General features: G+C 35.6%; 1 long non-coding RNA gene across 2 annotated transcripts in view; it reads left to right on the plus strand.

Annotated features, from left to right (window-relative positions):
* Positions 1-22632, plus strand: part of LOC118916019 (uncharacterized) — a 150611-nt gene that overhangs the window by 18326 nt on the left and 109653 nt on the right. For both annotated transcript variants that reach the window (XR_008997727.1, XR_005026265.2), the window contains exon 2: positions 7665-7776. This is a non-coding gene — a long non-coding RNA (uncharacterized LOC118916019). The remainder of the gene's footprint in view (positions 1-7664; positions 7777-22632) is intronic.

Consider the following 22632-nt stretch of genomic DNA (forward strand, 5'->3'; position numbering starts at 1 on the left):
TTTTACAGTAATTGAACAAGGAATAATTATGTAGGAACAAGATGGTCACTTCCTAGGATATCAGGGAACAAATTACTGTTTGAATGTGAGAGTGGACTGCATAATTGGTAAGATTAGAGTAGCTCTAAGTCTACACAGTCCTTTGATCTCTGCCTTTGAATTTCATGTAAAATATTTAAAATAGTTTATATTGCTAATTGGTCTTTATATTGAAAGAAATTTAACATTTGTACAAAAAAACAAAATTTGCCTCTAGCCTCTTGAGCATATTTATTTCTAAAACATACCATAATTATTTCTCAGTTCTTTTCTTGGCAATTTATGATGTTAACAGATACACCTCAACTTGATGTAGCTACTATTGGATTATTTTATATATGGTTATTGAAAACATATACCCTGAGTGTGCTTTTGGAATTTTTGAATTGTTCATTCAAATAGTTTAATAGTTGTTATAGGACATTTCATGTACATTTTTGCATGATTAGTTAACTCTTCATTTTGAAATACTTTCAAAAGTATAAAAAAGTTGCAAAATAGTACAAAGAATTCCTATTTGTCCTTCACTTAATTTCCCCAACATTTAATATTACAATATTTCCTTATTCATTCTTTTCTCCCTTTGTGTGTGTATGTGCATGTATATGTGTGTGTGTGTGTGTGTGTGTGTGTGTGTGTGTGTGTGTGTGTGTAGTCTAGGAGTAATTGCACTGATAAAGTTAAACAAGAAAATATGTTATTCAAGACTATGGCAATAGAGGAGAGGGACTGAAAATTTCTCTGAAATAAAAAGTGGGAGGATTTTTAAACCCTGGGGTGATCTAATGGATAAGTACTGGAGGATATTATAGAGGGGGTTGGTCAATATGATTAGGCCATCTAAGTTAGGCTCTTACCCTCCATGGAGATGGGGAGATGGGGATACTATCTTTATTACATTTCAAAGGGATGACTCCCAGGTCCTGGAAAAAGACATAGTTAGGTTAAAACTGGCTAAAAGTTATGAGAAGATTTAGATCTCTAAGGGGCAAGAAAACATTTAAAATTACAAGTTTTCTCAAGTAAATGCTCTAAGAAAAGTGAAATCAGGGGCCTAATGTGAGCAAGAAATGTTTCTAACGTGAGAGTAGTGATCAAGCCATGTTGGCCAGTGTATATATGGGTCATGGTGATAGCATAAACTACGTCATCTAGAGCTCGAAATACATGAATGCACATACACACAAATAACTATACACATGTACATGCATATGTGAATGTGTATTTACGTATTTTCTGAAATGTTTGAGAGTAAGCTCTAGACACAATGCCTCTTCATCTCTAAACATTTCCGTATGTACTCATAAAACAAGTATAATTCTTTTACATACATTTTTTCCATTATATAATACAGTATAATTATTAAAATCAGAAAGTTAATCTCACATGTTTTTCACTACAACCTCAGACTGGATGTTATTGTCAGGCTACTTTTTTCAAATGAGAGGACCATGTACACTGACATTTATCCCTAGTTTTGGATTCCAAAGATATTCTAACAACTTTAGTAAAGGACAATTCTTTAAGATTTACTACATGCTGTTTAACTTTGAGGATGCTGAACAATAATTGCTAGCAGTTAGGTATGTTCGTAATTGATATGAAGATTTGTGTCTTAGTTAACTCAAGAGAATATGTTTTCCATCAGGGTCTCTAGAATTTTGGAATTCCCTGTTATTTCTGGCTGTGTTAGAGAACTGAGTATGTTGAACTTAAATACCTGCTGTGAGACCCATATGTTGTATTATGCTTTTGCCAGGTTTATGTAGGAAGCTCAACAAAAGCAAGGGAGTCCTTTCCATCATTAATGATTTCCTTGGCCCTTAGCCACATTCTGTGAACCATAGAAATAAATAAATGAAATATTCATTAAAAAATTTAAACTATCAGTATTGTATAAATGAAGGTGAAAGGAATGACATATATGAATAGGCTCTCATTGGATTGAGTTATGTTAAATTTTTCCAAGAAAAACTGGCAGTTTTTGAAATTCCTCAATAACTTAAAGGATACATTGTTTTCTTTCAGTGTCCATAAGTCTTATGTCTAGCTAGATACAAAAATATATAGATAAAGTGAGCACCTTTATATATTAAAAAGTATCAGTAAGGAAGACAAGGAAATTAACCTTTATTTTACTCTTTCTAATAAATTTGTATTCTTGAACTTCTAGACACAAACTAAGACTTGTAATTTAGATTTCAACAGCATTCTGTTAACATTTGATATAAAAGATACCTGAATTGTTGAGTAAGAATCTGATTCAAAGCCTGCATGAGGAGTTGGCAAACTTTCTGTGGAAGGTCAAATAGTAAATATTTTTAGATTTTGTAGGCCATGTATGGTCTCAGTCACATATTCTTCTTTGATTTCTTCTACAAACTTATAAAAATATAAAAATGATTTTTAGCTCAAGTGCCATACCAAAGCACATGGAGAATAATATATGGCCATGGGTTTAACCTTTATATATTGAATTCTGAATATGAACATATGTATTCAGCTGCAGAAGATTATAATGACATAATTTCTTTATATGAGCTAGTAGAGGTTCTCAATTTTTTGCTTAAGAAATTCATTGTTTTAATGCAACCAAATGCATTCAGTGGCAAAAATTCCATAACATATACTCTTGCTGATCCCATTACCAAAATGACTACCAAAACTAATGATTCTATTAAAACATTAAGACTGAACAAAATGAAAAGCTGGATCCAAGTTTAGAAAATATGTGATTAATCTTTATCAACCTATTAGTATTCTTGCATAGGTGAAGCTAACCTGTTTTAAGTTACTATAAATCAATACTAACTGAATATGGAAAAGGCAGGGATTTCCCAGCTATTGTGTATATGCTTGTGTATGTGTGTGCATGTGTGTATGTGTGCATGCGTGTATGTGTGATTTATCATGCAACTGCTATTATGGTTGCTAGTTAGCCTACAATAATAATTATTGGTATAACCAATCTTGGTTGCAAAAGGAAAATGCATGGCCTTTAAAAAGATGGGCAAATATATTATGATTTATGTTAGTACTACTATATAATTAATATTTAGCAGAATATCTGGCACTGAAGATACTAAATACATATAAAACGAGTGGATAGAAAGAAATTCTGATAATCAAACTATTGATATCGGTGAGGCCTTAGTGGTGGAGAGAAAATCAGGCCTGAGATATAAAGGTACCAAAACAGAAAATCAGGACAAGATGTGGACTGAAGGGAGAAATCAGGGACTACTACTGGGACCAAGCTACAAGGCAGGGGTTGGGTGAGGGTAGAAAAAGACCCGGTACTGCAACACTGACATGAGAACGCAGGAGAGTCACACTGAATTCCTGACCTGCTGGCCTCCAAACCCTTGTCTTTCCTTACTGAGCAGAGTTGGCATCAGAGCATGACTCAAGCTGAACCTAAAAATGGAGATCTGGTGGTTTCTCTGTAAAAGGACATTTTGATTTCTAGAGGCAGCCCAGAGTCTGACATCTCACAGTTGTTTACTACTTAACTAATTGAAGAAGTAACTATGGTGGAAAGAGAGCAAAGCAAATCATTAAAGTTGTATTTTTTTAAAAAATGTATTTATATTTATAAAGTATAACATTATTTTTTATGAAACTGCTGAAAATAATGGGATTCATAAGGACAGTTTAGAAACTAAATATTTCCTTCCCATGATGATTCATAATTATTAATTTAATTAACTATCATGGTTTTGATATTAATTCCTTGGGTTTTAGGACTAACATGAGTACATTCCATATACCTTTTTCCCCTTCTCTTATTAAAAAAAGTACAGTCAATGTGTTATAAGAAAATATCATTTAAAGACAGTATCACATATTATAGACACTAGTAAAATGTATAATTTCTGAAATAACAAATCAGTATGAAAACAAAATATTTAATATTTCACAGACAAGGCTGAGTTTAGATGACTTTTAATTCTTTCAAATTAGCAATTGAGAAACTGATTATAAAGAAAATGGAGTAGTAACTTTACTAGAAAATTTCTAAACAACTCTGTGGTGCTGTTAGCAAAGAACTTTGGGTAACAGAAAACAGTTGAGTTGCTCTTTCACATCTCCTGATTTTCCTGAATATCCATCCAGCCTAATAGTTGCAGTATTTCACAATCTTTAACATATCATAGTAATTCAGTAAATAAGTTTGAATTAATTTGCTGCAAAACTAAGATCTTGGGTGAAGTTTCAAACTGTAAGACAGTGGTGCACTGAAGCTGGCCTCTACCAGTTCACACATGCAAATGGTTAAGTTTTCAGGAAATATATGAAGACTTATTGAACAATAATTTTGTATGAACTTAAAATTAAGTATATTATGCTAAAAAAAGTTAAAAACACTCCAAACATCTTTTCCTAATCATTTTATTATGTTTTACTACTTCTGATTCTGAGATTTTTTATGTCTATTGTTTTCAGTTGGCGGAAGTATTACATAACAGAATGTTACTGCACATCTCTTGCCATTTCTGTATTCAGAGATGTCACAAATCACATGAAGTATGCTCTAGTAGAAGTATTGACACCAAAGAAATTAGCAAATGCTGCGAACAAGAGCTCTTTTCCCCTAGAGAACCAATCGTAAACATTTACCAGCATATCAATCTTCATTAAAAAAAAATTTTTTTTTCTGTTTGTAAGATCATCATGTAAATGAGACAAGGATTGGAAAGGGAAGACTTGGCACCAAGGATTATACAAGCTGAAAATAAGTGACATCTTCATACAGACTTACTCTTTAAAATAGGTCTTCTACGTTAAGTAAAAATACAGAAGCCAACATTTTACTTTAAAGGACAGTCTCAACTCTCTACTAGGTAGATCAATCAATATACAATTGTCTGTAAATAGAAGTCAGACAAGCTACTATAGTCTCTGTGTGTGAATGAGTGATATTCATAAAGGTTTGACTTTTTCTCAGTTCTCAAACATGTGATTTTCACTTTGATTTACACTGACCAGTGTATTAGCCATCATGCAATGTGTTATCAGTGACATGAGTGAGCTTCTAGAACACCAACTTGGATTCAGGCAATCAGTACATTGAGTAGAAGCCGATTCTGGGGATTATAGCCCTCTCTGAGGAGCCTCTTTGCTGGTTTTACTTCATATGAAGGGAACAAGTTTAGACAAATGACTGTCATGTATCAAGGAGAAAAACACCTCGAGGGAAAACAGATTCAAGATTAGTTTGAAAATTAGTTCTAAATTTTTCCCTGTTAACCATTGGGCTTATATGAAGATGACAAGTGAAAGACAAATTGAACAAATAAAAATTTCATGAATAAATCCAGAAATACAGATACTTATACGAGTATGTCTACAGGAATATATTTGCAAACAGGCATAATAAAGATAGTGGAAGCATTTCCCACCAAATAGTGAGAGCAGCTGTCCCTGGGTGGTGGCCTGTTTGCTGAGTTTACCATCTTTTTTTCTATTTTAAAATATACCACTTTCATATCTTACATTTAGCATGCATAATTTTATTATAAAAGAAAACAAATTACAAATAAATATAAATTCTAGAGACTCTTAATCATTTAAGTTTACAATTTCTTCAATTTTTACATGAAAAATGTAGGTTGGTTCTAATATCCTGAAAGATATAGAATTTAAAGCAAAAAGCCAAATTTGCTGTCTTTTAAACACAGTAACATTCTTTGTCTTAAAAAAAAAATCTGACAGTTGAAAGCATGCTATACAATTATATATTAAAATGATACTTTTCTTTTTGCAGTTTAAGGCAGTATACAATATATGTTAAAAGCATGCATTTTGAATGCTGTCAGATGTAGCTTCAGTTCTCCCCTACGCCATTTACTTTGTGAATGTAACTTTGAGACAACTTATTTGAACTTTCTCCTCCTCATTTTGTCAATGACAAAACAAAGATAATAAAATCTACTTTGTAGGAATTTTCTGAAAATCAAATATGAAGATATGTCCAGCATGTAATTAACAATCAATAAGTAGTGGCTTAAAATAGTACCAAAAGAGGGAAAGATGTTTCAGAACTGTCTGAGGAGACTCAAATGAAACTCAGATATTCAGTCTTGAAATTCTGTTCTGACGTTAGAGCAATTCATTTTCACATTAGAAAATTAAATGCTCAGATCTCTGATATTTATGATAGCTGCAATACAGGTGTTCATTACAAACTAAGGTAAATGATGCTCCTAGGATATTTGTATAATATCTGTTGCTCTCATTTCTGGTTCTGTACCGTCTCTATCCTTCTGAACCAGCAGGGAACAAAATTGCATATGTTGTTCCAGCTGCTGTGGCTTCAGGATTTACACATTGAAGTTAACTTGTGAGACTGATATATGGAGCCAAGAAACTGAATTTTTTCACAATGAGATTACATGGCAAATTTTTATTTTGAAATAAATGAGTTTGGGTATAGCCCAGGTTTGTTTTAACTTAGTACATTCTTCTAAAGTGACTCAAGTCCAATTCAATGTGATACAATAGTCACCAAATATTTATTGGGATACTATCATGTGCTGGGTATTATTCCTGGAACTAGGAATCAATGAACAGGGTAAGTATGTATATTTTATGAAGCTAATCATTTAATGGTGGGGGAATAATAATAAGTAACTTTTATATAAATGTTAGAACATGAGAAGTGCTTTGGAAAAAATAGTGCAAAGTAAAACAAGTTGTGCAAGTTACAATTTACATGTACTTCAAGTCCCTTCACAAATATCACTTCAATGAATGACACCGCCCTGACCACACTATATAAATTGTAATCTCTTCCCAAACCAGAACTCAATTCAGTTCCCCTAAATTTGCTCTGTGCTCTGCAGAGCAATTACTGCTATTATTATTATTATTCATTATCTTTCTTATTCCTCCTATTTGAATACAAACTCTATGAGTGCAAAGGATTTTTGTCTGTTTTTTTTTTTCTTTGTATTGTTTTCACTCTAGGCTAAACCACTAGTAATTGGTTTCATGATGTGGTAGAAAATCTTGAAAACTGATCAGGGAGCAGATAATGAAGGATGACCAGAAGGAATCTCTGTATTTATTGTACTGGTTATTGTGAGCTACTGAGCAAATAACGCCCTCTGTTTTGAGCTTTAGAATGATCATTTCACTCAGTGAAAGTATGAGGGTGGATTGGATGGGGGAGAGACTGGAGGCCCTGGGAAATGATTGCCTCTTCTAAGGAGTGGCAGGTAGGCTGTAGAAGCTGTGGTGCAAATAAAGGATGGACAGGACTTGCCAACTGGAAATTGTGAAGGAAAAATAAATTAAGACTTTCACACAACAAGTTTGAATGCCTAGATAGATAGTGATGCCTTTAAATGGATAGAGAGTTAAAAAATAAAAGGTGAGGGACACATTGGAGAATACATGTTCAGTTGAGGTATTCTGAGTTGGAGTAAATACATGGGATAGTCAGGTAGAGTAAGTAAACACTTAAATTCAGGACTGGAGTCTTGGAGGTATCAGGACTGGAATTAGAGCTCTGAGAATCATGAGCATCTTGGTAACAGATGAAAAAATGTGGCTGAAAAAAAATAACAATGGTTTGCATGCTAGAGAGAAAGCAAAGAAAAAGGAGATTTTTTCTCTTAAAGGGCAGGGTAAAGTCCTACTGGCAGAACAACGTAGCCCAGGTGAACTACCTCTGAAACACTCCAAGAGGACACAGCGGTAGGAGGCTCCTTTTCCTTCTTCCACTTGACCAAGGTAAGTAAAAATGAGAACTTTTTAATAATCGTTCTAAATAAACTGAACTTCTGTCTTCCATTCCCCTTTCATTTCTATTATACTTAAAGATTTGGGAGGTGCTGCGTTCTGCTACAAATCAGCTAACAACCTGAATTACAGGCACACTCGGTCAGCACCAGGGGTTTCCACCTTTCACCAGCTATGAAATAGCCGAAACCCTGCCTGATAGGGGCTCAGATCGCCGCTGTTCTTTTCCGAAGACTCCTAACCCGATGCTTGGCGGTAGAAATTTCTCCATAGCAGGCTGTAAATCAATTATTTTGGATTCTCACTTCCAAACTGTAAATCCACACAAATAACACTCACAAGGGTCATCCTATGTGCAGTTAGAAGTTTTTACTGGGCTCTTTTCACTAATGGGCAAGGATCTTACATGTTTCACTTTTGTTTTTTTCATATTTTGCACAATTGCTAGCTAACTTCTTTAGTGATTTCTGGGGTCACACTCCAATGCCACTGACTGCTCTTAATTTGACACAATTTAGTTCTCTTACTTTCCAGAGAAAATAGAGGCCATAAATTCCTTCAACTTCTTACCTGCCTCTGATATATATCTTTAATCCTGATTCATATTGTAGTGGAAGAATGCATCCTATCCTAGTCCTGTCCTAAACTGTTTTTTTCAGTGAGTACCATCAATACTTAAAATACTTTAACATCAATATCTTACAAATTATCTATTCTTTTTTTTGAATGTTTCCCTTCACCATTATACCTGTGTTTCCAAATCTGTAATCCATGGCATACAATTTTTTGAGTCTTTTTCCCATCTTTCTTTCTTTTCCTTACTGTATTTTTCTCCCTTCACAGCAAAGCTTCTTATAAAGGTTATCTACTCTTTTTGACTCTACTTCTGAATATCAAATTATCTCCAACATATTGTGTTATCATTTCTAATATCCATGAAATTGTCTTCCATTGATAGACCCAATAGAAAAAATAGTAATCTATCTTCTTTTATATTTTTTCTGTATCATTTGATACTTTTATGTAATTTGAATCTTTTGAAATAAAATTCTGCACTGGCTGCTGGTATGCTATGCACTCCTTTCCTATTTGTTTCTCCTCTATGTATAGTTCCTTTCTCTCAGTATCCATCTGTTTGCAGAATATTTCCCAAAGTGCCTATTTAGGTTTCTTCTCATTCTCTATGAATAATTGGTTGTCTCTCCCTTAGCTTCAAATGTCTGTCACCTACATACTGACCAATCGAAACCTAAATCTTCAGCCCAGAAATCTAGATTAAAATATTCAGCAGCTCATTTCTCCCATCCAATCTTCACTTGAGTTTTCTGAAATATTTAAAGCAGACTGTATTTTAAGCAAAGCTCATCATCTCTCTCATCCACCCATAAGATATTTGGGTCTTCTTTATATTCCTTTCCTTGGAGAAAAATGCAACAGCATCAAAACAGAAAATCAGAATTCTAAACTCTCCCTTTTCTATCCTTTCTTAAGCTGTGAGCTCTTTGAGTAAGAGAATTTGATCTTTCCTTTTTAGTTCCATAGTGATCAAAACATATTACAAGTTCAATAGTTGTTTATTCAACTGAATCAAAAAAAGCTAATGTTAGGTACTAAAGAATTATTGTATCATTTTATTTAAATAACCTTTTAATCCTTTATAACTTTAATCTTTCGAAGTTTGAGAATAAGTCATTTTCATCATCTGATCATAGTTATATTGTATACTAAGAGTTTAGAAAAATGAGAAACCTGCCTTCACAGAACTTTTAACCATTTTGAAATGAATATATTTCCAGTTTTCATATTCTTGACCATTAAATTTTTGTTGAATTTTTCCCAAGTCTTTTGTGTCTTCTGAATTTTTTTAGCTGCTTGAGAGAATGACTTAATATAGTAACCTAGTAGCTAGATATGTGTTTTACTTTTAGATTATATATTTAAAATCACTTTTCTATCTCTTCAGAATACAAAAACTCACAAATATTGTGATAAATTTCTTATATTATTTGTTTCATTTTTTAATTTTTAAAAAATTATCACATTTATTCAATAATTGTCTTATTTCACTTTACTGCTAGCATGCTAGCATATTTTTACAAATTCTTTACCATGTTACTCCTTTGTTCACCAGTCTACCTCCTTTAAGAAACTATGAAACTTCTCTTTTTAGGTTAGTCATGAATTATCTTTTATGTTTGACCTTCAAAATTTTAATTTGTTCTAGACTGGAAGAAAGAAACAGAAAAAATAGTCATAGAAATTATGGCTGAAATCTTTCCAAATTTGATGAAAATCATTATTCTGTACACCCTAGAAATTCAGTGAACTACAAATAGGACAAAAGCAAAGAGATCTACACACAGACATCATAGTGAATCTGTTAAAACCAAAAGAAATAGAAAGAAAATCATGAATGCAGCAAGAGAAAAATGACTTATTCTACTGTCAAATAAAAAGGAAAAAGTTAAAGATAGCAGCTAAATTTTCTTCAAGCTTAAATCAAGTGATCTTACATAGAAATTTAAAACAACCACCACAACAAAAAAAGCCCAAGTGCCAGTAATTACATAGTTATAATCATTACAAATGAATGTCACCTTTCTATTCTTACTTCATTTCAAAGCAATTGTATATGTCTATATACCTGTGTCTGCATCTGTATCTATATCTATCTACTTGTAAATTGTGTTGGAGTTACAACACAAAGAAAAATTATATATTTGACAAAAATACACAAAGGAGTAGAGTAGATGGGAGTGAAACTGAACTCTATATATATGTCTGCTCTAATTTCTTCTCTCTACTTCTTCAAAGGACAAATATATATATAAAGCAATAGTTTTAACAATGCATTGGTATCATACATTGATGCAGTATGTATAACAATAGTAACACATGAGAGAGGTGGAAGAGGAAGTAGAGCTACACAGGAGCAACATTTCTTTATCTCATTGAAATTAACTTAGTATAAATCTGAAGTAGATTCTGATAAGTTGAGGTATATATGGTAAGCTCTGGAACAACTACTAAGAAAATCCCTAAAATGATATATAGTTTAAAAACATTAAGGGAATGAAAACGTTATTCTACAAAATGTTCAGTTAATGCAAAAAAATAAAAAGCCATAAGGCAAAAAATAGGAACAAAAAATCCACGAGACATAAAACAAAAAACAAAGTAGAAGATGTAAATCCAAACACAGCAATAATGTCATTAAGTGTAAGTGGATTAAACAATCTGATCAAAAGGCAGAGTTAGTGAAACTGGATAAAAAAACCCAGCAGATCCAACTATATATAGTTTACAGGTGACACACTTTAGGATCAAACATCCAAATAGATTAAAAATAAAAGGTTGAAAAGTAGCAACCATAAAAATACTGATGCGTTATACAAATAGCAAATAAAATTGACTTTAAAACAACAAAAAATAGAGACATAGGGAAATTTCATAATAATAAATGTAAATTCATCAGGAAGAGATAAAAATTATAAACACATATGCATGCAACAACAGACTCCCCAAATACACAAAACTGACAGAATTGAAGAGAAAAACAATCAACAGTAGTACATAGATATTCCAATATACTATTTTCAGTAATGAAAAGATTAGAGAAAACAGTAATGATAAAGAAGAAGGTTGGAGAACTCACGCCTCCCAATTTTAAAACTAATCAAATTCCAAAATTTGTAGTACTGGCATAAGGTTAGAAATTGAGATCAAGCAATGGAATTGAGAGTCAAAAAAATTAACTCTCACATTTACATTCATTTTAATTTTGACAAGGTACCAAGACAAATGAATGGGAGAGTGTTTTTTTTTTTCAACAGATAGTGTTAAACATTAGATTGCTACATGAAAAAAATGAAGGTGGAATTTTTCTCATACTACTAAATAATTACTAAAAATAGAATTTAGACCTAAATGTAAGAACTAAAATTATAAAATTGTTAGAAGAAAATATGGGAGTCATTCTTCATGAACTTGGGTCAGGTCACAAAAGGCTAAATTCAAAACTGGACTTTATCAAAATTAAAAACATTTGTGCTTCACAGGATACCATCAAGGAAATGAAAAAAAAATCACAGGAGAAGAAATTTGCAAATCACATATCTTATTAAGGAATTGTATCTAGAATATATAAATGACTCTTCAGCTCAATAATAAAAAGATATAAATGCCAATTTAAAAATGGACAAAGGACCTAAATAAACACTTCTCCAAAGAAAACATACAAATGACAAATAAAAACATAAAAAGTTGGTAAAAGTTGTTACTGGGCAGTGGATTGTGGAATTACTCAGTTCTTGTCTTCTAGAAGGAAAGAATTCAGTTGAGAGACCTGAGAGTTAAGGCTGCAAAAGGTTTTTTAATTTAAAAAAGTGAAGGAAAGTACACACCAGACACAGAGGAGTGGGCTGATCCCATGGGTGGGTAGCTATTCACTGGGTTTTACATTGTGCCTTTTATCCTTCCTCTCATTTTGTCATTCTCATATTATCTTCTGGATGTGTCTTGTTTCTTCCCATTTAGCTTCTTTGTGTAAGCTTGTGTTTATCATTTTTCTCATGATCATCTAAGAGAAACCCACAGTGGGGCCAAAAATATAAAGTAAATGTTGTAATAATTATATTATGATGGCCTCAGGGTCATTAGGAACAAGGTGTTCCTTAAGAGCGTATGTTCTAAAACTGGGAAGGTCCCACTGACCATATCTTTTGCTTATCAGTTGTGCTGAACCACAAACGGGGTTGGTCTGAGGGAGGTAGGCTAGTCTCTGGGTGGAGACTCGGGGACCTGCCACCCTCTTTTCTCCACTCCTGCTCATGCCTGTCTAACTGCCGACTCTAACAAAAGTCATTAGTTATTAGGAGACAAAAACCGAAACCATGATGATAACTACCACATACCCACTTGGATGACTATAATAAAAATAACATTATAATCAAGTAACTAATGTTGAGGAGGATGTAAAGAAATGGAACTCACACATTGCTGGTAAGAGTGGTGCAGTCACTTTGGAAAACAGTCTGGCAATTTCTCAAAAAGTAAAATGGAGAGTTTCATCGTGATTCAGTAATTATACCCCTAGATATATATCCAAGAGAAATGAAAGCATATGTTCACATAAAAATTTGTACACAAACGTGCATAGCAGCATTATTAATAATATGCAAAGAATAGAAACAATGCAAATTCTTATGAACTAATGGATAAAAAAGGCAGCATATCAATGCAACTAAATATTATTTGGCAATGAAAAGAAATAAAATACAGGCACATGCTACACAATTGATCAATCTTAAAAACACTATGCTATGCAAAAGATGCCAGTCACAAAATACTGCATATTGTATCATTCTACTTAGATGAAATGTCCAGAATAGTCAAATACATAGAGACAGAACGTAGATTAGTGGTTGCCTCAGGTTGGAAGAATTGGAGAAAATGGATTAATAGCTGTGTGAATTTCTTTTAGGCATGATGAGGATGTTCTAAAATTGGTTTTAGAAGCAAAAATGCCTTCAGATATTGTCAAATGTCTCCTGGGAGATTGTGGGGGGCAGGGGGCAGTTAGCAACCACAGATAATTTTACAGCAAAGAAAAAAGAGACTTGAAGGATATGTATTAATCGTTTAAGCATGGTTCCTCGGAGAGATAGAGGACTGGGTGAGAGGAGAGATATTCATATTTTTTATGCATATTTTGTATTGCTAAGAGTGGCTTAAAAATTATAATGGGCTCATCTATATGTGTTTTTTTTTCTTGCTGTGTCTTCTTTTTTTTTATTTTTTAATTTTGGTATCATTAATCTACAATTACATGAGGTACATTATGTTTACTAGACTCACCCCATCACCAAGTCTGCCCCACATACCCCATTACAGTCACTGTCCTTCAGCATAGTAAGATGCTGTAGAATCACTACTTGTCTTCTCTGTGTTGTACAGCCCTCCCAGTGCTCCCCATACATTATATATGCTAATCATGGTGCCCCCTTTCTCCCCGCCATCCCTCCCTTCCCACCCATGCTCCCCAGTCCCTTTTCCTTTAGTAACTGTTAGTTAGTTCTTGGATTCTGTGAGTCTGCTGCTGTTTTGTTCCTTCAGTTTTTTTCTTTCTTTGTTCTTATGCTCCACAGATGAGTGAAATCATTTGATACTTGTCTTTCTCTGCCTGGCTTATTTCACTGAGCATAATACCCTCTAGCTCCATCCAGTTTACATTCCCACCAGCAGTGCAGGAGGGTTCCCCTTTCTCCACAACCTCTTCAACATTTGTTGTTGTTTGTCTTTTGGATGGTGGCCATCCTTACAAGTGTGAGGTGATATCTCACTGTGGTTTTAATTTACACTTCTCTGATGACTCACGATGTGGAGCATCTTTTCATGTGTCTGTTGGCCATCCGAATTTCTTCTTTGGAGAACTGTCTGCTCAGCTCCTTGCCCATTTTTTAATTGGATTATTTGCTTTTTGTTTGTTGAGGTGCGTGGGCTCTTTATATATTTTGGATGTCAACTCTTTATCGGATCTGTCATTTATAAATATATTCTCCCATACTGTAGGGTACCTTTTTGTTCTATTGATAGTGTCCTTTGCTGTACAGAAGCTTTTCAGCTTGATGTAGTCCCACTTGTACATTTTTGCTGTTGTTTTCCTTGCCCGGGGAGATATATTCATGAAGAAGTCTCTAATGTTTATGTCCAAGATATTTTTTTTTCTTTCTGGATGTCCTTCTGAGGGTTTCTCATTTTTTTTTGAGAGGGCCTCAAAAATAAAAGATCAATATTTATTGATCAAATGATTGTTAACAACAATAAAATTATAGGGGACTCAATACACAATCATTAATCCACCCCAAGCCTAATTCTCATCAGTTTCCGATCTTCAGAAGTGTAACGAACAAGTTGTTACATGGTGAACAAATTCTTACATAGTGAATAAGTTCTTACATGGTGAAGAGTGCAAGGGCAGTCATCACAGAAACTTTCGGTTTTGATCATGCATTATGAACTATAAACAATCAGGTCAAATATGAATATTCGTTTGATTTTTATACTTGATTTATATGTGATTCCCATATTTCTCCCTTCTTCTTCTTCTTCTTCTTCTTCTTATTTTTAATAAAATGTTGAAGTGGTAGGTAGATGCAAGATAAAGGTAGGAAACATAGTTTAGTGTTGTAAGAGAGCAAATGTAGATGATCAGGTGCGTGCCTGTAGACTAAGTGTTAATCCAAGCTAGACAAGGGAAATAAAACATCCACGTATGCAGAAGATTTCTCTCAAAACAGGGGGGGGTGAGGTTCTAAGCCTCACCTCTGTTGATCCCCGATTTCTCACCTGATGGCCCCCCTGCGACTGTGCCTGTCTTAGGTTGTTCCTCCCTTGAGGAATCTTACCCGTCTCTGGCTAACCAGTCATCTTCCGGGGCCATACAGGAAAATGTTAAGTTGGTAAGTGAGAGGGAAGCCTTATTGTTTGAAATGGTTAGCTTTTTACTTCTTTGCAGATTTATGCCCTGTGGCTTCTATGCCCAGCATTTGTCTTGAGGTATCTTTACCACTTACAAGAATTATGATACTTAGTCTATTCGATATGAGGCACGAATTCTATTTAAGGGTTGTAATTAGGAAGGAAGGAGAAAAGCTATAGAAGTAGCAGATGGAAGAAAACATGGGAAGATTGATTATTTCTTTGACATATCTTCTTGTAGAGTAACTTCAGCATGTATAGATTTTAAATTACTAATTAAATTGCGCGCACACGTTAACATAATAGGAATACAGTTACATAACCAAAGCAGACCTACAATTACCAGTCATCTCCAGTGAAAATAAGAAAACCAGTTAGGCACCCTAGGCATTTGTGAAAACTTATCAATGATATGATGGATATTGTCTAACTGAATTTGAATAGTTTGAGAAAAGTCAGACAAATTAAAAAACACATTCCTGGAAACTGTTCACATCCCATATGTTCTTTTACCCATAGATAGTCTGTAGTCGCAAGATTTTGGAGCACTGCAGCTTGAACTTCTCCTAATTCTTGATTGAGTTCCGACAATATAGATCCAGTCAAATTTGTTGTTTTACTGTATGCACAGGCCAGCTTAGATATCTCCTTCTTCATTCCCATGGCAATTCCAGGAACCGGTGGATGAGTGCATCTACAACTGCAACAGCTCCAGGATCTTTGTTGAAGTTTTTGATGATAATCTTCTGGAATGACTCTTTCAGAGTATGTTGATGTTGGAATTTCTTCTTCATATCGTGTCTTAGTTCATTTTCTGGGTAGCCGAATTAGGCTTTGATCCTTTGTATAAACACAAACAGACCCTTTGCCCACACTTTGATATGCCCTTTATACCATTGTGAAGAACTTATTGGAGGTCACCACACAGGAACTGCTTTTTTTTTTTTAAGAGAAAGGAATATTATCAGAAAAGTGTACTTCCATAGTTGATCTTCTGACACCTTTTAAATGATCAAAATTAAGGATATTTAAGGCATGCATTAATCGTTGATTTATAGTTAGTTTTATCCTATTAGGGAATAATCCCCCTTTCCTTTCTTTTTTTTTTGTTATCATAAATCTACAATTACATGAAGAATATTATGTTTACTAGGCTCTCCCCTATACCAGGTCCCCCCTATAAACCCGTCTACAGTCACTATCCATCAGCATAGCAAAATCTTGTAGAATCACTACTTGGCTTCTCTGTCTTATACAACCCTCCCCTTTCTCCCACCCCCCCATTATGCATGCTAATCTTAATACTCCCCTTCTTCTTCCCGCCCCCTTATCCCTCCCTACTCATCCATCCTCCCCAGTCCCTTTCACTTTGGTACCTGTTAGTCCATTCTTGGGTTCTGTGATTCTGCTGCTCTTTTGTTCCTTCAGTTTTTCCTTTGTTCTTATACTCTACAGATGAGTGAAATCATTTGGTATTTCTCTTTCTCCGCTTGGCATATTTCACTGAGCATAATACCCTCTAGCTCCATCCATGTTGTTGCAAAAGGTAGGATTTGTTTTCTTCTTATGGCTGAGTAATATTCCATTGTGTATATGCACCACATCTTCTTTATCCATTCATCTACTGAAGGACACTTAGGTTGCTTCCAATTCTTGGCTATTGTAAATATTGCTGTGATAAACATAGGGGTGCATCTGTCATTTTCAAACTTCAGTGCTGTGTTCTTAGGGTAAATTCCTAGGAGTGGAATTCCTAGATCAAATGGTAAGTCTATCTTGAGCATTTTGAGGAGCCTCCATACTGCTTTCCACAATTGTTGAACTGATTTACACTCCCACTAGCAGTGTAGGAGGGTTCCCCTTTCTCCACAACCTCGCCAACATTTGTTGTTGTTTGTCTTTTGGATGATAGCCATCCTTACTGGTGTGAGGTGATATCTTATTGTGGTTTTAATTTGCATTTCTCTGATAATTAGCGATGTGGAGCATCTTTTCATGAGTCTGTTGGCCATCTGTATTTCTTTTTTGGAGAACTGTCTGTTCAGTTCCTCTGCACATTTTTTAATTGCATTATTTGTTTTTTGTTTGTTGAGGTGGGTGAGCTCTCTATATATTTTGGACATCAAGCCTTTATTGGATCTGTCATTTACAAATATATTCTCCCATACTGTAGGGTACCATTTTGTTCTATTGATGGTGTCTTTTGCTGTGCAGAAGCTTTTCAGCTTAATATAGTCCCACTTGTTCATTTTTGCTGTTGTTCTTCTTGCCCGGGGAGATATGTTCAAGAAGTGGTCACTCATGTTTATGTCTAAGAGGTTTTTGCCTATGTTTTTTTCTATGAGTCTTATGGTTTCATAACTTACATTTAGGTCTTTGATCCATTTCGAATTTACTTTTGTGTATGGGGTTAGACAATGGTCCAGTTTCATTCTCCTACATGTAGCTGTCCAGTTTTGCCAGCACCATCTGTTGAAGAGACTGTCGTTTCACCATTGTATGTCCATGGCTCCTTTATCAAATATTAATTGACCATATATGTCTGGGTTAATGTCTGGAGTCTCTAATCTGTTCCACAAGTCTGTGGCTCTGTTCTTGTGCCAGTACCAAATTGTCTTGATTACTATGGCTTTGTAGTAGAGCTTGAAGTTGGGGAGTGAGAAACCCCCTACTTTATTCTTCTTTCTCAGGATTGCTTTGGCTATTCGGGGTCTTTGGTGTTTCCACATGAGTTTTTGAATTATTTGTTCCAGTTCATTGAAGAATGTTGCTGGTAGTTTCATAGGGATTGCATCAAATCTGTATACTGCTTTGGGCAGGATGGCCATTTTGGCGATATTAATTCTTCCTAGCTACGAGCATGGGATGAGTTTCCATTTGTTAGTGTCCCCTTTAATTTCTCTTAAGAGTGGCTTGTAGTTTTCAGGGTATAGGTCTTTCACTTCCTTGGTTAGGTTTATTCCTAGGTATTTTACTCTTTTTGATGCAATTGTGAATGGAATTGTTTTCCTGATTTCTCTTTCTATTGGTTCATTGTTAGTGTATAGGAAAGCTACAGATTTCTGTGTTTTAATTTTGTATCCTGCAACTTTGCTGTATTCTGATATCAGTTCTAGCAGTTTTGGAGTGGAGTCTTTAGGGTTTTTTATGTACAATATCATGTAATCTGCAAATAGTGACAGTTTAACTTCTTCTTTACCAATCTGGATTCCTTGTATTTCTTTGTTTTGTCTGATTGCCATGGCTAGGACCTCCAGTACTATTTTAAATAACACTGGGAAATTGGGCATCCCTGTCTAGTTCCCAGTCTCAGAGGAAAAGCTTTCAGCTTCTCGCTGTTCAGTATGATGTTGGCTGTGGGTTTATCATATATGGCCTTTATTATGTTGAGGTACTTGCCCCCTATTTCCATTTTGCTGAGAGTTTTTGTCATGAATAGATGTTGAATTTTGTCAAATGCTTTTTCAGCATCTATGGAGATGATCATGTGGTTTCTGTCTTTCTTTTTGTTGATGTGGAGGATGATGTTGATGGATTTTCGAATGTTGTACCAGCCTTGCATCCCTGGGATGAATCCCACTTGGTCATGGTGTAGGATCCTTTTGATATACTTTTGAATTCGGTTTGCTAATATTTTATTGAGTACTTTTGCCTCTACATTCATCAGGGATATTGGTCTGTAATTTTCTTTTTTGGTGGGGTCTTTGCCTGGTTTTGGTATTAGGGTGATGTTGGCTTCATAGAATGAGTTTGGGAGTATTCCCTCCTCTTCTATTTTTTGGAAACCTCTAAGGAGAATGGGTATTATGTCTCCTCTGTGTGTCTGATAAAATTCCGAGGTAAATCTGTCTGGCCGTGGGGTTTTGTTCTTGGGTAGTTTTTTGATTACCGTTTCAATTTCTTTGCTCGTAATTGGTTTGTTTAACTTTTGTGTTTCTTCCTTGGTCAGTCTTGGAAGGTTGTGTTTTTCTAGGAAGTTGTCCATTTCTTCTAGGTTTTCTGGTTTGTTGGCATATAGGTTTTCATAGTAGTCTTTAATAATTCTTTGTATTTCTGTGGACTCTGTCGTGGCTTTTCCATTCTCTTTTCTGATTCTGTTGACTTGTGTTGATTCTCTTTTTCTCTTAATAAATTAGGCTAGAGATTTATCTATTTTGTTTATTTTCTCAAAGAACCAGCTCTTGGTTTCATTGATTTTTGCTGTTGTTTTATTCTTCTCAATTTTGTTTATTTCTTCTCTGATCTTTATGATGTCCCTCCTTCTGCTGACTTTAGGCCTCATTTGTTCTACTTTTTCCAGTTTCGATAATTGTGATGTTAGTCTATTCATTTGGGATTGTTCTTCCTTCTTCAAGTGTGCCTGGATCACTATGTACTTTCCTCTTAAGACTGCTTTCGCTGCGTCCCACAGATGTTGGGGCTTTGTGTTGTTGTCATTTGTTTCTATATATTCCTTGATCTCTATTTTAATTTGTTGATCCATTGATTATTTAGGAGCATGTTGTTAAGCCTCTATGTGTTTCTGAGCCTTTTTGTTTTCTTTGTAGAATTTATTTCTAGTTTTATACCTTTGTGGTCTGAAAAGTTGGTTGGTAGAATTTCAATATTTTGGAATTTACTGAGGCTCTTTTTGTCGGCTAGTATGTGTTCTATTCTGGAGAATGCTCCATGTGCACTTGAGAAGAATGTATATCCTGTTGCTTTTGAATGTAGAGTTCTACAGATGTCTTTTAAGTCCATCTGTTCTACTGTGTTGTTCAGTGCCTCCGTGTCCTTACTTATTTTCTGCCCAGTGGATCTATCCTTTGGGGTGAGTGGTATGTTGAAGTCTCCTAAAATGAATGCACTGCAGTCTATTTCCTCCTTTAGTTCTGTTAGTATTTGTTTCACATATGCTGGTGCTCCTATGTTGGGTGCATATATATTTAGAACGGTTATATCCTCTTGTTGGACTGAGCCCTTTATCATTATGTAGTGTCCTTCTTTATCTCTTGTTACTTTCTTTGTTTTGAAGTCTATTTTGTCTGATATTAGTACTGCAACTCCTGCTTTTTCTCGCTGTTGTTTGCTTGAAATATGTTTTTCCATCCCTTGGCTTTTAGTCTGTGCATGTCTTTAGGTTTGAGGTGAGTTTATTGTAAGCAGCATATAGATGGGTCTTGCTTTTTTATCCATTCTATTATTCTGTTTCTTTTGATTGGTGCATTAAGTCCATTTACATTTAGTGTGACTATTGAGAGATATGTACTTATTGCCATTGCAGGCTTTAAATTAGTGGTTACCAAAGGTTCAAGGTTAGCCTCTTTAGTATCTTACTGCCTAACTTAGCTCGCTTATTGAGCTGTTATATACACTGTCTGGAGATTCTTTTCTTCTCTCCCTTCTTATTCCTCCTCCTCCATTCTTCATATGTTGGGTGTTTTGTGCTGTGCTCTTTCTAGGATTGCTCCCATCTAGAGCAGTCCCTGTAAGATGCCCTGTAGAGGTAGTTTGTGGGAACAAATTCCCTCAGCTTTTGCTTGTCTGGGAATTGTTTAATCCCACCGTCATATTTAAATGATAGTCATGCTGGATACAGTATCCTTGGTTCAAGGCCCTTCTGTTTCATTGCATTAAATATATCATGCCATTCTCTTCTGGCCTGTAGGGTTTCTGTCATGAAGTCTGATGATAGCCTGATGGGTTTTCCTTCATAGGTGACCTTTCTCTCTCTAGCTGCCTTTAAAACTCTTTCCTTGTCCTTGATCTTTGCCATTTTAATTATTATGTGTTTTGGTGTTGTCCACCTTGGATCCTTTCTGTTGGGGGTTCTGTGTATTTCCGTGGTCTGTTAGATTATTTCCTCCCCCAGTTTGGGGAAGTTTTCAGCAATTATTTCTTCGAAGACACTTTCTATACCTTTTTCTCTCTCTTCTTCTACTGGTACCCTTATAATATGGATATTGTTCCTTTTGGATTGGTCACACAGTTATCTTAATATTGTTTCATTCCTGGAGATCCTTTTTCTTTCTCTATGTCAGCTTCTATGCATTCCTGTTCTCTGGTTTCTCTTCCCTCAATGGCCTCTTGCATCTTATCCATTCTGCTTATAAATCCTTCCAGAGTTTGTTTCACTTCTGTAATCTTCTTCCTGGTATCTGTGATCTCCCCCCGGACTTCATCCCATTGCTATTGTATATTTCTCTGCATCTCTGTCAGCATGTTTATGATTTTTATTTTGAATTCATTTTCAGGAAGACTGGTTAGGTCTGTCTCCTTCTCTGGTGTTGCCTCTGTGATCTTGGTTTGCCTGTAATTTTGCCTTTTCATGGTGATAGGAATAGTTTGCAGAGCTGGTACGAGTGACGGCTGGAAGAACTTCACTTCTTGTTGGTTTGTGGCCCTCCTCTCCTGGGAGAACAGCGACCTCTAGTGGCTTGTGCTGCGCAGCTGCGCGCAGACAGGGCTTCTGCTTCCTGCCGGCTGCTATGGAGTTTATCTCCGCTGTTGCTGTGGGCTTGGCCTGGCTTGGGTGGCTGCTCCAAAGTGGTGGATCCCTGTTGGAGGGGGAGCAGCCGGGAGGCTATTTATCTCTGTAAGGGGCCTCCTTGCTCCCTGGTGCCCAGGGGGTAAGAGTGCCCAGAGATCCCCCGATTCCCTACCTTTGGACTGTGTCCTGCCCTGCCCCTTTAAGACTTCCAAAAAACATTCAATAAAACAAAACCACACACACAAAAAAATAATAATAAATAATTTAAAAAAAACAAAACAAAAACACACTCGCTTTTCTTTGTCCTTGTGCTTCTGCCTTAGACACCTGCTCACCGGTCTTGCTGCCCTGTTACCCTAGTATTGGGGTCCCTGTCCCTTTCAGACTTCCAAAAAGCACTCGCAAAAAAAAAAAAAAAAAAAAAATGGCCGCCCACTTTTCTTTGTTCTCCGGCGCTGGCCTCTGGTACCCGCTCACTGGTCTTGCTGCCCTGTTTCCCTAGTATCCAGGACCTCACGCAAACACTGCGTCTGTGCTCTGGTCCGGATGGCTGGGGCTGGGTGTTCAGGAGTCCTGGGCTCCGTCTCCCTCCCTGCTCCGACTCCTCTCCTCCCACTGGGAGCTGGGGAGAGGGGCGCTCAGGTCCTGCTGGGCAGGGGCTTGTATCTTACCTGCTTTGCGAGGCGCTAGGTTCTCGCAGGTGTGGATGTGGTCTGGATGTTGTCCTGTGTCCTCTGGTCTCTATTCTAGGAAGAGTTGCCTTGGTTATATTTTCATAGATATATGTGGTTTTGGGAGGACATTTCCACTGCTCTACTCATGCCGCCATCTTGGCTACGCTTCCCCAAGTGATTTTTGCCTATGTTTTCTTCTAAGAGTTTAATGGTTTCATGACTTAC

This window comes from Manis pentadactyla, chromosome 5, assembly GCF_030020395.1.
Source record: "Manis pentadactyla isolate mManPen7 chromosome 5, mManPen7.hap1, whole genome shotgun sequence".
Lineage (NCBI taxonomy): Eukaryota > Metazoa > Chordata > Mammalia > Pholidota > Manidae > Manis > Manis pentadactyla.